Below are 13253 nucleotides of genomic sequence, written 5' to 3'. Positions count from 1 at the left end.
TGTAAAGTATCTAATCGCCTATAGTCAAGTACAAAGAGGGACAAATTTTTTTCAGGACACTTTACACTTCTACCTGACTACTTTTCAGACGGAAATATTGTACTTTTTACTCCTACTTAGTAACCGTTTAAACCATTTTTCATGCAAAAATGCCAAACATTTTATAGTTTCATCTTCACAAATGGTACGATTTATCTTGAAATACGGGAAACTAATTTTGAGGTTTGGGCTGTTGGTTGGACACAATATCCAATCCAGATTTAAAAAAAAATCAAAGTAATAAAATAATTAGAAACCTAAAACCAAAAGTTCACTTTCTTGATGAAACGTGCATACTTTTACTTATTCTTTTTTTTTTTAACTTTAATGGAGTACTTTCACTCATTATGGAGTGTTTTTATAGCGTGATATTAGTGCTTTTACTTTGGTAAAGGATCGGAAACTTCCAACACTGTGCACTAGTGATGCGCGAGTCTGGGTCTTTTGTACTCAATCCTGATTCATTGCTCAAATCTGCTTCTCTATTTGTTTGTTTGCTTGGTTGCACACTGTTTTTTAAATGTGTCCAACATTAGTGAATGCATGCACAAAATAACAATAACTTCACACGTAGCACGCTGTCATACAGAAGTAAACACAGAAGCCACTGAAGTCTATGTACAGTTTCATTTCTACACTGATGTTCAGTGGAATCCGGTGAATTCATGAGCTGATAATAACAAGGAAGAGGAGAAAGAGAGACAAATTTTAATGATGGCTTTTGTGAGGAGATTGCTGCTACTTCTGTGTGGAGGTGTGCGTGGATGTGGAGTGTGAGCCAACAGATTTCATTCAAAATTTCAGGATGTCATGGGCCACTTTTAAATTGACACAACTGTCTTGTGTCAAGACACTTCAGGCAAGTGGAGTTCCAATATGACTGTTCACACTGAGGTCACATTGCAAAAATCACACCTGTATCTGAATTATGACCACATATGAAAGTTGTCCGAATCAGAATTGAAAAGATCTGATTCAATGTGACGGGTGCTCTTTACACTGTCACGAAAAAGCAGATCTGAGTCACACATGAGCAAAAGAAATTGAGTTGGGCCCCTTTTGGCTGCAGTGTAAATGTAGCCCTTAAGACCAACACCCGCCCGACCTGTATCCAAGCTAATCGACACTGCCCAGCTCACGAAAATATGCTTCAATCAAACCCTAAACAAACTTTAGGCAATATAGTAGCACAATTGTCCGGCTCAAATGGTTCTCTGTATTGTTTATAAGTAGCAAAACAAGTAACCCTTCATTAAAGACATGAACTCTGTCTCCGTCTTTCTGTCCCTCACACATACACACACACAAGCAGGGCATCCTTCACGTCATGAAGGTTCAGTGTCTGAGATTTACAGGTTCTACTGGCACAATATGCAGAAATGGAATGTAATATTCAGCCTATAAGGATGTTTTCATTAGTGTATAATCACCTGAAAATAAGGATTGGTGTGTTTTTGTTACCATAGAACGAGACCTTTACAGCACAGGTCTACTTCCATGGAGTCTGCTACGTTGCACTGCCATGTTTTTACAGTAGCTTCTAAACACAAGTGCTGAAACTAACAGTTCTTTTCATTATCAATTAATCTGCCGATTATTTACTTGATTAATTGATTAGTTGTTTGGCCTAAAAAATGTCAGAAAATAGTAAAAAATGTTGATCAGTGTTTCTCAAAGCTCAGAATGACATCATTAAATGTCTCTTTTTTTGTCCACAACAAAAACCTACTCATTTTTTTTTCATGAAAAAAGTAAAGAAAAGAGAAAATATTGATATTTAAGAAGCTGGAATCAGAGAATTGTTTTCTTTATTTAAAAAAAACTAAAACCAATTAATCAGTTGTCAAAATACATTAGTTTGTGATGAATTTAATAATCATTGCCGCTAAACCAAACACTGGATCTGCATACAGAGAGTGAGACAAGGTTCCGACTAGATTCCACTAAAGTCTACACACTAGTTTTCTAACAGTGAATTCTAACAAAAAAGTAGCTGATATGTGTAGATTTGTGCTTTCTTTTTTTTAGCCTAGTGTTTAGCTGCACTGTGCAGAAAAGGTCCACAGATCCAGGATTTAACCTGACAGAGAGGGAAAGAGAAGATGGAAGGTTGCAGTGTTTCTCTAAGTAACTAGAAACTTACTCTAACTGCTACTTTGACCCGCCCACTCAGATCCTTACAGTAAAGAATATCAATGCTTCTACCCTGACTGTGCACAGATTAGTACAGATAGTTACATCCAGTATGCTGTCACAGTCGACAGGATTGTCAGAGAAGGAGAACATGCAGTACTGAGAACATGAGAAGATCCTAACTAAGTGCCATTGTTGCCGCAGAAATGTCTTTTTATACGATCTTAGTGGTTTAAATATACCCCTGTCTCTCCCATTGCCACACACACACACACACACACACTTGGAGTGATGTGTCTCATTCATTCTGTCATCCTGTCAGGCAGCAATGCTTCTATGCAGCCGTGATTCATGTTAGTCTAAAATCCAATAGGCTTGTAAATCAGACAGCACAGACTGAGGGATGGCAGGCCCCACCTTCGATTTTTTTCTTCTTTACTTTCCTCTCCTTTTCACCTCCCCAACCAACTACCCACCCTCCCTGCTGCTCTGCCGCCCCGTCGTGTCCCTCTATGATGAGTAGGGGCAGGAGAGTGGCGATATATTGATGTCTGTCTCTCTGGCCAGCAGTGTAGTGACAGGCCTGTCTAACCAGCATCCACAGGGGACATCCACAACTGAGACAGGAGCGAGGCGGGCTTTGAGATGCGGGGAGGGAGAATGGAATAAACTATGGGGAGGAAAATAAAGGCAGAGGGCACATATAGCTTTGAATGCCAGCTTTGTGGTGAGTTAATAAAAAAAAAAACAAATTGAAAAAAATGGAATTGAGAAACATGGAGAATTAAGGACTTGACTGTTTTTGTAAAGAGTGAAGAAGAAGAATGCAAAGGAATAAAAAGGTGAAAGACTGGTAGAAGAATTGGTTGAGGCGTCAGAGCGTGACAAGTAAACAGCATAGCTGTTTCTTTGTAGAGTGAGTGAAGCAACAGGCGCAGAATAATGTGAAACGTAAATGAAGACCTTGAAAAGGTGAGGTGGAATGTGAAGAGAAAACTGCCCCCCTCACGGTGCACTTCATTCCTCTGCGCTTTTACTCATATGTGTGTGCATTACACACACAAATCTACATTGTGTAGTGGAGATTCTCCCTTGTTTATATCAGAGCTTTGTTTCTGAGCATCACTGTGAGTGTTAATTATTAACGATGAGTCAGTCTGCTAGTTAAAATGGGCTCCAACATGGAAATGAGGCCTCAAAGCCCAACGGCTTGTTTTGGCGCCAGTCCACTTCTCTGCATACTTTATGACTTTGCTAAGTGTGTGTGTGTGTGTGTGTGTGTGTGTGGTGTGAGACAGTGAGAGAAAGCATGCGGGTATGCGTAGGCGCACCTTATGTGGATGCACATATTTAATTATGGTTGTGTGTGCCAACTTGCATATCAAATTATTTGTTAAGAAATGTCTTCATTATTCTCTTCCGTGATCGATAAATGTGCATGCTCACACACTCCCGCACACACACACACACACACACACACTGCATTCAGCTGAGATGCTCTAAAGAGGAGTGATAGGGAAGAATGGATGGGTTGAGAGGACAAGAAAGAAGTGTAGGAGAGGAGCAGGAGTGGGAGAATGAAAACGGAGGCGCGGAAGGGAACAGATTGGATGTGGGGTGTGTGTGTGTGTGTGTGTGTGTGTGGGTGCAGGGGGTGTAGCTGGTGAATAGTGGCGAGGGTAAAATCAATAGTAAACCGGACGTGAAATGGAATTTGAGTCTCAGCCAGATAGGGTGCGATTGAGGAAGGATCTGCAGTGTATGCACAGAGGACAATGTTATGTATGTGTGTGTGCGTGTTGTATGTGTGTGTGTGTGTCAGCGTGCACAGAGGCAGCTAGGGCAAACGGAGGTCAAAAGCTTTACTATTTGATGTGGCTGAAAGGGTATCCCATGAGCACGAATTGTGGGAAGGGTTGAACGAAGGTGTGCTTGTCATGTAATTTTAATGCCTTTCCCTACCAAGAATGTGACTGGAGGACTGAAGTGTTAAGTTGTGTGTGTGCGTGTGTGTGTGTGAGTGTGAGTGTGAGTGTGAGTTTGTGGTCAGCCCTCTTGAGACTTCCAGCAACATGCCCTGCTTGCACTGAAGAGGTCTAATCTCAGCCAGTGTCACACCCTTGCCAGGGAAGAAGACTGTGTATGTTTGTATGACAGAGCGAGACAGAGAAGTGAAGAAAAAACTGATTAATCAATTATTGCTCTCTTGTTGGGCTGCACAATTAATCAAGCTATTATTGAAATTGCAATATCCAAATCACAGAAACAAAATTTTGACAAAGGAATTATATGTGACAAAACCGCATTATAATGCAGTTCTGTCATGCTGCAGAGATGCACTGGCCTACTAACCTTGTTGTTCAGATTTAAGTAAACATGTTTGTTTGGTACAAACCCCAACAAATGTCAAATCATCATGATTGTCTGCATAAAGGAAATTCTGAGATTTTCTTCTAAAAACATTATTCATGTTAAACCCCCTTTAAACTGGACAAAAATGCCACTAACACCTGCTAACATCTGTTTTTTTCTTCAGTAGGAAAGGGTACATTTGGCATTCACTCCTGGGTCAAATGGCTCTGTAGTAGACATGTATATTTATCGTCTCCAGCTTGGATGAGCAGTGATGGAAACATCACGCTCGAGTTGACGCGCTATTTTCACCCCTTTTTTTGAGGAGGCCTGTTGCCTCATTTGCCCCTTTACCATACGCATGTGCTGCTTGACTCGTTTTCACTCAGTGTGCCAGCTTGGCACAGCTGAGTTTGCACCTGCTTGAAGGTGTGTATTTAGTGATGAGGCGCTTGTATTTAGTCAAAAGGCTGAACGATGTAGCATTTTACCTCCTATACAGTCTTCACAATAAATGTTTCCCATTATTTTCTTAACTAAAAGCTTTTATTATGAACCAGCAAAATCAGGAAATGTTGGGTTTTCATCAGCATTAACTTCATTCTGCATCTAAAAGCGAACATGAGACAAGAACACATCTGGAAGAACAAACAACGACATAAGAAAGAAATTACCCCTCAAACCCCAGAGATTTGCTTGGAAGCTATAAAGGGATTGAGAGATGAACACAGACAAAAAACCCTCTTCTTTCTGCTCTCCTACACACGTGAGCTAGGTGTCGTGCACATGAGAAAGAAAAACAGAAAGGCAGTTGGGTCTACTAGCAATGTGAAAAGGGTCAACTGCCTATTTTTGCAGGTTAACTTGTGTTTAAAAAACCTGCCAATTTTGGTGTATAAAAACTATTAGAAAAAAGCTGCTTAAAACGTGAAAAGACTTGAGAACTATGTGGTTCTGAATTGTGGAGTTAGACCATTTAGCTGTTCCTAAGCTGTTTGGTGAAGCTAAAATATGTCTCAATGATGCACTTGAACCAGACATGACCCCTGCACAACAATCTCACATATGACACTGCCCCCCACCCTCCAACGGTCAGTCACAAACGTACCTTCAATGACTCTGTCAGTCTAAATCAGCTGGCAGTTACTGCTCAGTTCAGTTTGAACAACCAGACACTGAAGAAAAAAAATCATCTGGTTGCAGACTGAGTTTGATAGGTCACCATCCTCTGGCTCTGCTGGCTCAACCATGCTGTCTTTACAATTCCAATGAAGCTGCTATAGACATACCAGACCATAGCTGTATTTTACACTTGACACAGTGGAGTGGACATGTCCCCAGTGTCTCAGAGCAGAGAAGACTGCTCATTTTTCCACAAGTTTGAGGCCTAATTTTGTGTACTTAGTATTTTAATAGGCATTCAAATTTGGCTGGGTGATTAATAACACATGTTTCTGTGGTGTGACAGAATCACAACACATAATTATTATTGCTTTACACGGACTTTAATAGTTTAATGGAAAATGAAAATTGTGATGCAGAAATGATCATTCCCACCGCAGTGATCAACTGCTTATGTGGATCAGGGACGGAATCATTCCTCTGCAAATTCAGTTTAAATAATTCACTTACACTAATGAAGTAGTCCACCCACAGTGTTCATTTTGGGTCTTTTCATAACATGTGGAAAAATTTTTAAACTTCAGTGATTCTGTTTTTTTTCTTCTAACTTTACTCTTATGATACTGATGGCAAGATTGATTACTGCAGTAACCCGTCTGCCTCTGGCTGGGTACCTGAGGCTGGTGCTGCGTGCACACTGAAATGAGTCTCCTCGAAGTTAATGGCTGCATTCAAAACTCTGAACTGCAAAAACAAACCAGTAAATGGCAGCATCAAAACCACAGTTATTTATATTTTATATAATTACTGTACTGTATTATAGTCTGTTTGAATTATACACACAATCATTTGATTTGTACAGTATTTGAAACACGCAATGAAATCCATTAAAGGGATAGTTCACCCAAAAAGGAAAACTCAGTCAATATCTACTCACCATCATGCAGATTGAAGGTTGGTTTATTTTGTTAGTCCACAAAATACTTTTGGAGTTTCACACGAAAACAGCATTTCAAAATCTCCCAAACGATGTGGGTGACCAGTTTTAACATGCCTTCATTCTGGTCATCTGGTGTAATCTTAATCTCCTGAAGTACCAACATGCCAAGTTGACTTGAGAGACATCATTTCCACTGTGTTTTTAACCTAAACATTTACTGTAGATCCTTAGCTTGGAGCCACGTCAGGGTGTGGGTGTGTGTGACTGTGTGTGCGTGCAAGTGAACGGTGCTGGTGCTTTAGGAGACTTGGATGACACCAGACGAGCAGTATGGAGGCATTTTATTTTATTTTTTTTTTTCTGTTTTTTCTGTTTGAAAACTGATCACCAGTCAGTTAAATTGTTGGACAGTCTGCAACGCCGTCTTCCTGTGAAACTCCAGCAGTGTTTTGTGGGCTAACAAACTAAACCTGACTTTCAGTCAGCATGAGGGTGAGTAGATAATGACTGAATTATCATTTTTGGGTGAACTGTCCCAATGTATCCCTTGAGTAGTAAAGCTGTTAGTTTTATGATTTTATGTTATGTTATGTCTTTTTAAATTGTCATGGAAAATAACAAAAAAGAAAAGATCCGCTTATAGTGATCAATTTTACCCAGACAGATATGTAGGAGTTTTCCACTTTGATCAAATTCTATTGCAACATCTGTTCGAACAATCACAATATGACTGTTTTTGTAACCATACTGTGCAGCCCAGCTCTCATACAAAGAAAGACATCTATAGTAAGAGCGCTCTGTTCAGCCTAAACAAGGGATGGGGAGAGCAGGATCGAAGATACTGAGGGAAGCTGAGAGGAAGGAAAGATTTTGGGACTATTCAGCAAAAGTGGCAGACGTGTGTGTGTGTGTGTGTGTGTGTGTGTGTGTGTGTGTGTGTGTGTGTGTGTGTGTGTGTGTGTGTGTGTGTGTGTGTGTGCACATGCAAGTGTGAGTATAAGTTGTGAAAGTATGAAGAGGTATCTATCTCCTTGACAGGAAGGTCGTTTGGTGAGAGTGTATGAGTGTGAGTGAAAGAAAGCCAAAGATGGAGTGTATGAGAGGAAAATGGTCAGGAGACAAGGCAGGAGAATGAAGGCATTAAGAAATGAAATGAAAGAGGTGAAATGAAAAGGAAAGTTAAGTATAGATGTGGAACAGGAGGTGAAGAATGATGGAGTGATTATGCCTTCACCACATAATCAGCCTGTCTTTATTCTGTCGTATGAGTGGTAAAAAAAAAAAACGTTCCTACCAAGAAATATGGGGGAAAAAAAGAATTAATTCTGGTATGAAGGGTACATTAATGCTTGTTATTACAGTTTTGTCTGCAGCATACTGGACAAAAGATAAGCTCTTACACATAATCTCTGCTGGCCCATACTGTAGATGGTAGTAATTAATGTAAAGGGAAAAATAGATTAAATATGCGCTTCAGAGCTTATTTGTTTATTTCTATTTATTTACATAGTAGATTGATAAAGTTTTGCTTTCTGCCTTCCTTTTTCACTGCTCCGTCTGTACTGCAGGCTGCAGTATAATGACAGTAAACAGGGTGAGACCTCATTCAGCTCCAGAAGCACTTATGCTCCATTGTGCACCTGAAGTGAACATAATTCTGTTTTGTATTATATTCCATGGGCCTTTTCATTTCTGTTACCAAGGAGTCTGGGTCGTTACTGTCATTATCATGAAGTCAAACTTGCCGACTTCTGCACTGTGAATGCTGCCATGTTGATTTATGCCACATTATGTCACGACTTGTCTGGAAACTTGGAGCTCAGAAGTTTCAAATCGGTTTCCCTTTTTAAAAGTTTGCCAGGTCCCAGGTGAATGTACTGAGGCAAATGGAATTTAGTTTAACAATATGCAACAAGCAGTAGAGAAATACAGGTATAATTTAAAATTGCTGCTGCGTTGAGAATCCACTCACTGGCAGAGACCATCAGTGTCCAGTATGAGAAACAGCATCGACTTTAAATGAAAATGCTTTATCATTTTTACATTACATGTGAGTTTAAACAAGACTAAAGGCCCAAACACACCGAGAGCAATACTTGGTGTGCGGTATTCATGTTTTTGTATTCATTTGAATGGGCAAGATAACTTTAATGATCATTTACAAAAGTTTGAGAATGTTTAAACTAAAGCAGACTGCAAATTTGAACACCAACATACACCAAGGAGATGAAGCGGGAGAGACAACACTTAAGCAGTTCATCTGAAGCCTCATTCACACATGCAGCCTTTTCCAGAAATGTTTCAGCATTTTCCCTGGAAGTGGGCATGTATGAATGAGAAATTTATTGGGACCTATGTGTGAAAGAGGCTGTGGTTTATAATGATGCTTCACAGCGACAGATGTTTCATAGAGGAGACGAGCACGTATAACGCAGGTCTGTCACTGTAACAGTCCTGCTTTCATTAGTAGTTTCACTTACCCTCAGCCCTCGGTGTGACTTAACAGCATGCGTTGCACAGAGGCCACTTGGGAGAGCAGTAAGCGGGGGAGAAACGGGGATTTTAATGGATCGCTCTTGCCCCTGTTCACTTTGAGTCCAAACTATCATGGATCGACTGCCAGTTGTAGACTCATTTTTTTTTTACTAAATATTAGATATTCCTGCAGACTCATCTCAATGAGGTGAAAGCGTCTTCTGCACTTGGGAAAGAGCTGCAGTCAGTTTTTGATGCAGCCCATTTACTGATCAGTTTTTGAAATTTTTGATCTGTATTAAGATTATCAGAACTATTATTGCTGTGGGTTTATGATATATTGCAAAATAGCTAATGTTTTTCATGTGTGACGCTTTAATTGCATTGTTCCTGGTAAATAAATAAATATTTTTTTTGCATCAAATGCATGGCTGCTTCCTCAGCCTGAATCACTTCACTGATAAACCACAGAACTGTTCAGTAGTAATAGGATTCACGATCTAAAAAGCTTTTAAATGATGTCTGTCCAATTAGTCCCTCCCTTTCTCTGCAGTGAGTCTGCATCAAACTTTTTTCTTTTTAATCAATTGGTTATTTGTATAATACTTAGTTTTAGGTGGTGCTGCAGCCCTGTCAACACCCACTTCTTGCATTTGCCTTTTTAAAATTACAATTAGCTCTCTCCAAACACTCCTCATTTGACACAAGAAGTTGAAGTCTGACAATTCTCATAACGCTTTTGGTGCATGTTTGGCCAGTTAAAACAACGGGGGTACCTCAAAATGCACATGTCAGACAGTTTCAATCTGTTTGAGTGTATAGCCACACTAGCAGCTCTGTGAGGCTGCACTCAGGCACAGCAGGACTTTGAGATGTTAATGTTTGCATCCTAACCTGCTCACAATGACAACACTAACAGACAATGCTAACACACTGTCGTTTAGCAGGTATAATATTTACCATGTTCACCAACTGAGTTTCAAGGGTGAGCATGCTAACATTTGTTAAAAGGCACTAAATTCAAAATGCAGCTGAAGCTAATGGAAAGTCATTAGTCATTAGTTTTGCATGTAAGTTAGTTAGTTTGACCTGATGATAGTGCTGCAGGAAAAGTCAGAGGATCAATATCCAATTTCACTCTGAAACAAATCATGGTAGCACTAGAGGAAAGTCAGAAGATCATAAAAGTCAACAGCAGGTCCATTCTGAATGCAGTTTTTTTTAAGCTTCTAATGAATTTGTTGTATGAGACTCTGAATGTCATATTTCATGTCGTCACCACCCTAAAAAATCTGTTTTGACTTGCTTTCAATTTGAATTTGATTCATCAGATTAAATGAGTTTGTCTTTTTTTTTTTCTTTAATAAATATAACTTGTCAGTTTTTTCAACAGAAATGACATTTACGGTACTGGCTTAAAGAATGAATAGACAAGCAAATAAAAAAAAAAGCTGTGCATATTTGAATGTTGATTTAGAATTCAAATGTCAACATTGTTTACAAAGCTTTGAAGCCTTGACCTATTTGGTACAGCTCTAGTCAATAGTATTCATATTCTGTACAAAATTTCATGACAATTCATCCAGTAATTGTTGAGATATTGCAGTGTGGGCCAAAGTGGTGGACAGACCATCCCCACAGCCATGGCGCTGGCATGGCTAAAAAGAATAACGAGCTGACAGTGAGAACAGATGTGCCCATGCACCCCCGTGTGTGTAAGTGTATGATATGTTGTGTGTGTGTGTGTGTGTGTGTGTGTATGTGTGTATTTTGTGAGTTGTGATGGCGGTGGTCAAGTGTGCTGTGGGCTGTGACACGGGGCTTGAAAGTAGAGCAAAGTGGACCATGAAAAAGTTATACGATTACATGCACTCGCACACACACACACACTCCCTCCCTCTCTAGGCAGCTCTCTGGGCCGTGAAAGTGAGAAGAGAAAACATAGGCTGTTGCAAATGAGAAATGCCTGTGTTTTTTGCGACGGCGGTGCTGATCTCAGCAGCGTTTGGTGCAGAATGTGTAAAGAATAGCTCCTGTTTGTTTAGCTAGCTGAAAGCATCACAATGAATAATCACATCCAATCCTGCAGACACAGTATGCTATTGATTCGTAGGAAATATCACCACATATGAAAACAGTTTCCAAATAGAATTCAGCGTTGTAGGACACTTTTTTTGCACATGTTCATTGTATTTATTACAGTATTTCTCTTATGCAGTTCATGAAAGACGCCTTCCACCTCACACCTAAGGCTATAATGTGTAATTATTCCATGTATAGAGTAGAGCATATTGTAAAGCAAATCCAACTTTTATTCGCTGTGTTTATTGTGGATAAACATCTCCAGGCATTTCACAGTGACATTGGCAGAATGAAAATCAGTGGGGTTTTTTTCCCCCCTCTATGTGTGTGTGTGTGGTGCTCGATGGAGGCTGAGAGGGTCAGCTCTCCCCTGGTATCAGACCCTGTGCCTGGACCTGGTGTCACGCTCCACCTCCCTGGAGCTCCAACCTGCAGAGACAGCATCCACTTAAATATATATACACACACACACACACACACACGCTGCACATTCTTATACTCCAAATGAGTTCCCATGGGACTGCGTGTCTCCTGTCAGGACCCGCTGTTGCTTAGAGACTGGTCCTGGGGCAAAGCAGTCACACACACTCTTCTTGACTCTCCTGGCCTCGTTACACTTTTAGTGAGAATGATGGCACTCAGCTGCTTATTGTACGCAAGCTCAAGTGACTGTGTGCATGTGTGTGCACATGTGTTTGATAGACGAAATAGAATTATATTACATCACATAAACTAGGCCTGTCCAACTGGCAGCCGATTGGTTGCCTGTCCTTTTAATGAGCATTTCATTTATAAATATCGAAAAAGTTATTATTGTGATTTTTATTTAATCAATGTTTAATCAACCTAACATTCTAAGTTTATTGGTGTTTAGAATATTTATTAAAAGATTAGCATTTTATTAGTGGGGGAATTACTCCATTCTTCTGTCCCTCCAAGATGTTACAACAATTAATGCAAAATCAGCCGATCCCTGTGAAAAGTTTGACCTATCTTTGTAGCTTCCTGCGAGTTCCACCAATCTTAGCAATCTCCTGTGCAAACGTCATACATGCACATCTCAATGAACCAGCTCAATATTTGATCATTATTTTTTGCGTTTTTATTCTGTTACAGGTGCTGAGTTTGAGCTCTATAAAGATTTTTGTTTCTTAGTGGGATACCCCCCGGGTGCACTTCTTCATATAGAAATAAAAAGTATTATTTGTTAAATTTTTTGTAATCCTAAGCCTTTTTGGTAAGATTACTCAGAACACTCAGAACAGGGGTTTTATTCTCCCTGGAACAAGTTGCTTTTGATTTGTGGTGAATTATACAAAAGAATTGCCACTTTTTTTTTTGCCATTTTCACTTGTTCTGGCAGTTGCAAAAAAGAACATCACCACAGTCATCACAATATTGTAGAAAAGCTGGTGTGAAATCAGGCATTTTAGGTTGCAACAATTCCAAAAAAACCCCCACAAAATTCTGAATGAACTGATTGATTGCTTCTGTCTGTTATCAGTATGCTAAAAAGTTTGAACCCCGGCTTTTTCAGAAGAGGGAAACTGAATGGAAAAAAGATTCTTTTGTCCAACCAACAGTACAAAACCCAAAGACTCATTCACCTCTCTTCATTTACTCTCATAAATGGCAAAGAGAAACAGCAAATCCTCACATTAAAGAAATTGGAACCATCAAATGTTTGACATTTGCTTTAAAAATAATATTTAGTGTGTACTCATGTCCATTTGGACATGGGTACCAAGTCACCCTCACTATCGGCACCAGAAATACTAGTCAGTTAAACTAGTTATAAATATTTTATTCATGTATAATGCCAGGCAACTGTCGCATCTAAGGTGTTATGCAGCCACCTGCTAGACAGCGGCCCGTCTCACCCAGCGCTTATGCCCTGATGGCTCACACAACCCCGGATATTGTTATCAGCAAATTCGGACAGGTGATAGCTTGTAAAACCAGTGTGGTTGAAAATAAAACATCATGTTTTTTAGGTTAATATACATTTTCATATTGCAGGGCGCAACGTGGCACACATTTCAGCTGCATTTAAAATATTATTTGGCAATTCTTGATTGATTGACAGCTTCAAATGGCTCTTAATACGCCC

The 13253-nt window shown here is 39.8% G+C and overlaps 1 protein-coding gene across 1 annotated transcript in view; it reads left to right on the top strand.

Moving 5' to 3' along the window:
* LOC146321665 (uncharacterized) overlaps nucleotides 1-13253 on the top strand; it is a 36405-nt gene that overhangs the window by 21328 nt on the left and 1824 nt on the right. The gene's annotated exons all lie outside the window — the stretch shown is intronic.

Source organism: Lutjanus erythropterus, chromosome 9 (assembly GCF_056507025.1).
Source record: "Lutjanus erythropterus isolate fLutEry1 chromosome 9, fLutEry1.hap2, whole genome shotgun sequence".
In the NCBI taxonomy this organism is placed as follows: domain Eukaryota; kingdom Metazoa; phylum Chordata; class Actinopteri; order Lutjaniformes; family Lutjanidae; genus Lutjanus; species Lutjanus erythropterus.
This window is presented reverse-complemented; position numbering and strand designations above follow the sequence as displayed.